This window comes from Camellia sinensis, chromosome 14 (genome assembly GCF_055761805.1).
Source record: "Camellia sinensis isolate YWXY chromosome 14, ASM5576180v1, whole genome shotgun sequence".
NCBI lineage: Eukaryota > Viridiplantae > Streptophyta > Magnoliopsida > Ericales > Theaceae > Camellia > Camellia sinensis.
In genome coordinates this window covers 30,019,635-30,024,443 of record NC_138974.1, presented here as the reverse complement: position 1 = coordinate 30,024,443, position 4,809 = coordinate 30,019,635, and the positions used below count along the sequence as shown (strand labels likewise).

Here is a 4,809-nt window from a genome sequence, read left to right as displayed (position 1 = left end):
TTTTTAAGATGTACTTGTTTGGTACTTGATAAATCATCCTTTGAATCAACACCACAATTTGATGTTTGCACAATATTCCTCTATACTCAAACAACCGGCAATTACAATTAACTTCACTGGTAACCTCATTAAACAAAACATAAAAAATTGCACGCCGGTGGCTTTCTCCAGTTGATATATCTTCACCTATTGCATATTCTGAAATGGTAGCACCTTCCTTACATGAAGACAAATTACAATAAATCTTTCCTATTAACTCTTGCTGAAGTTCTTTAAATTTTGCCGTTGTGTAAGCACTTTGAAATTGCTTCTCCATCTCATAACGAGTTATACATAGGAGGCATGACTTAAAAGAATTGAATTCTTCATTATTTTCATTTCCCACCTTTTTTGTCAGAGCATTCTCATATTGTTCTAGAAATTATTTCAAAGAAGACTTTGAATTGACATACCCTTCAAAGAAGGCATGCATACTTTCACTCCGCTGTGTGGTTGACATTCCTGCCCAGAAAATATCTTTCACAAAGTCACCCAACGATGCCTCTCATCATACAACCCAAGCAACCATTCATTTCTTTCAATTTTATACTTCTCAATGAACCTACCCCAACTTTCTTCAAATTCTTCTTTCGTTAAGGAATCATAAACAACATTTTGCATACAAAACTTGACTGATTCATATTGTCCGCATCCTTTCAATTTTTCTGGTATCTTTTTCATGATATGCCACAGGCACCACCGGTGTCGTGCATTAGGAAAAACAATCTCTATATCCTTTTTCATGGCTTGGTCTTGATCTGTAATTATTGCACTAGGAGGGCATCCAGACATGCAAGTAAGCCAAGACTGAAATAGCCATGTAAATGTCTCGGTGTCTTCGCTTGATATCAGTGCACAACCTAGCAAAGTCAATTGCCCATGATGGTTCATCCCCACAAAAAGAGCCAATGGCATGTCATACTTGTTAACCGAGTATGTTGTATCAAATGTAACTACATCACTAAACTCTTTAAATGCCGTCCTACTCCTTGCATCTACCCACAACACATTCCTTAGTCGACCCTCTTCATCCAAATCCATCATGTAAAAGAAGTTTGAATTATTAACTTGCATCTTTAAAAAGTAATTGTTCATTGTAGTAGCATCTCCTTCCCGCAGCTGTAAACATTTGACTCTATTAACAAGATGTATGCACTCATTCTCTAAAAAAGGCGAATTCTGATGTTCTCCTGCATCAACCCCAAATGAATTGAAACTATTGTTCAATATACCGATTTTATCACTCAATTCAAGCCTCATTTTCCTAGATGATTGAGGAACCTTGTGGCATTTGTAAAACTGGGATTTTCCTGGACTCAATTCATGGTTATGATCAAGTATCATGGAGTTCAGCATCCACTTTTCATCGGGGCATAGAACTACACTAAGCTTAGCTTTGCAATCTGTTTTTGATTGTGTTTTCAATTTAAAGGGGTTGCTTGATCTGATCCTTTGCTTGATCTGATCCTTTGCTTTCCAGTATGACAACAAGCAACGGTCACATGCCTCACCTTCCCATCGGTTCCTTTTTTAGAGGTTCTTATAGACACGCCAAAACCCTTTGCCTTCCCATACAATTTGTAAAATTCCACAAGCTCATCGATGGAATCAAACAACATGCCAACCTTAGGATCCTCTACTTTCTCTTTTACATTGCTTGTTTTCTCCGATTCATTCTCAATGTTACCTTCATTATGCTCTAGCAGCTCCACACTCTGAGAACTACTTGACACTTCTTCCATGCCTCTACAATACAAAATATAGAACTTTAAGAAGTCAGAACATCATTTTGATCATTAGAAAATTATACTGTCCTGCTTGATACTTCTTTCTGCTAATTATGTCAGATAAATGAAATACCAGCAATCATAAAACCAGTATAATATCTAGCTTTTTAGCACCTAAATAAATAGAAATGCATGCCCACACCACATTATATCTTATATTCCATAATACACAGTGTTCCATGCACATGGACTTTGAAGACAATAACTGAAAAAGAAAACCTATGCAAGGAAGCTCCAAGAAACTGACACCAGTAAAACCATAAGCTTTTTAACAGAAGCAGTTATCTCAAAATGTACCACTGTTTATTCCAATAGTCAATTAACAGAAGCAGCTACAAAAATAAACTATAATCTTTTTAAGCTGCTTGGGACTAATTCACACATTAATATATATATATATATATTCATAAATTTCACAATTTTAGATGCCAATTCCCAGAACTGAAACCCCAATTATCCATTCCAGCAGCCATATTTCTCAGGAAACAAATAGCACAAAACTTTTCCGATTAAACAACAACAACAAGAGAAATGATTCGAACAAATATTAGATCACCATACAATCCAGGAAGTTCTAATTCCATAACCAAATAAAAAAAACCCTAATTCCATACCAGAACCCCAAATTTTCACCAGATACTGAAATATATACAGATCTATATATGCATATTGTATGTGATTGGTATCGGGAGAGAAGGATTACTTAGTTACAGAGTCAAATCGAAACAACGGAATCGAGGCGTGTTGGTCGCGATCACAGAGAGAGCTTAGAAACAGAGTTGACTCGGACGCGTTGCTCTGTGTATTATTCGGTGCAATTTCATTGCTCTGTGTTAGGTAGGCTTCGGTGGTATTGGAATGAAAAACGATAAATTAGAGGCTGCGATATATTACAAAGGCCATGTTTGGGCAAACTGAATTAAATAGGTTTATCCTTTTTATGATTGGTAGTTTTAGAATTATCTATTCTTTTATTTGTTGAATTGACTCACTATTATTTTATGGAAATTAATTGACAAAATTTTACAATTTAGATAGTAGTCCGAACATGTTGTCTTTAATTTCTCATTTTGTATTCCATACCCCGTACAAAGTTGGTTAGTTAAATCCAAAAATATATAATATTTTATTGAATGATTAATACAATTCAGAACTATATCTCTCAAACAAATTTAATTTAAGTATATTGGTTACAATGTATCATTAATTATTAAAAATTTTATATTAGCTAATGATATACTATTGACTATTGCATTTAATATTTATTTATGTTTTTAATAGAATAACACTTGTCACTATAATCTTGTTAAAATTAAAAGTTGCAGTTTAAACCTTAAATTTTGAAAAAAGTTTCATTGGCTAATATGAAAAGTGACTTTTAACTTTTGCCTTAGAGAGAAAATAACTACGATTTTGTAGATGAATGATGATGTAGTTTTAGTGGACTAGAAAGTTCAGTTTTGTTTATTATAACAATAGCTTGGACATTTGAACTGCTAAAGTTTTAATATCTTTTGAGTACATTATTTATAAAAGAAAAATTAAGTTGATTGAATTTTAATAATCATATGTTTAGATAATATTTTTTAAAAAATAAATAATGAAAAATATAATTAAACAACAAATTATCAATTTTCTGTAAAATAAATATAATCTAAACATATAATCGATTAATTTATTTTATTTTATTTCTTATTTATCTAATCAAAAAGTAATAAATTTAAACAATTTTTAATTAGACGAAATAAGTTCATAGAAAAATCCATAAATGACATCACACAAATAAATAAAATTGACTTTTGTTAACATATGCCTTAAGGGCATATATTAAGAAAACATTAAATTAATCATTGAATAAGAATAACTACGTCCACTCGTATAAGAAGAATGAAAAGGTTTAAAAATTGTCCCAGCTAAAGAAAAGTAAATTATGTATAGAAACACTAATAGACAGTGCTAGGGATGTAATCGGTTCGGTATGATCGATATTTAGGTAAAAAATTATACCAAATTAATAATGTCGGTTTTATTATTTTGAACACCGATACAGACCGTTTCTCCCATCAAACCGTACCAAACTGATTGAAACAGTTCGGTTCGGTGCTGTTAATCGGTTTAGGATTTTTCAAACTTAAGCCGCTTTTAAATATAATCATTAATCTATATAAAAATATTAAATTGGTTATTTTTTTACCATTTCAAACTTATCCAATCCATCAATTTAATACATACTTTTCAATTCCTAAATTAACAAAAATAAAAATAAAAAAAGTTCAAAAATACTAATGTTTTAAGAATAATGAGTTAGAGTTAAGATTATATATAATAAGAGTTTATAAACTTAGGTTATAAAGATGATAATGTTTGTGTGAGTGATTTTTCGACCACACTGCCAACTCAGTATTCAGCTGGAGAGCACTGGCAGAATAGATGACACCTGTTTGACCTGCAACAGAAAGAGAAGATTCTGGCGGTGGTTCGTCCACCCGGGGGCACTCCGATGATCAAGTCAGTACATCTCTCAAAGATAATCAATAGTGCTAAACTCACTGGACAAAGCATAAAAGACATACCTTAAACCCATGAGGGTGCCTCTCTTTTATAGCCAACATAATCCTAGTCCCAATAAAAGCCTAACTTCAATGGACTTAGGATTACTGCTAATCTTGGACTCCCAGTAGGATTAGGATAAACTCTCTAAGAGTCTTATCTTTACCCAACTGAAGTCTTCTCCCATTCTAGGACTCTTGTCCCTTATCCGCTTATCCCGGATTTCGGTATTCTCGCAGATAACCTCGGCCTAGCCGAGATCATCTCAGCATCATGACCAGGACACGTGACACCTCGGCTGACACTTCGGTGTCACCTCGGTCACGTGTTGTCATTCAAAAAATTATGTCCCCACAACTGCCCCTAGGTTCTATTACATCGGCATCCTGAGGTGATGGAACCTATATCATTTCTTCCATTTAGCACGTCGGCT

The 4,809-nt window shown here is 33.4% G+C and overlaps 1 pseudogene; it reads right to left on the bottom strand.

The window, feature by feature from the left end:
- Positions 1–519: 519 nt before the first annotated feature.
- On the bottom strand, positions 520–1,299 carry LOC114284632 (protein FAR1-RELATED SEQUENCE 6 pseudogene; annotated as a pseudogene).
- Positions 1,300–4,809: the final 3,510 nt, after the last annotated feature.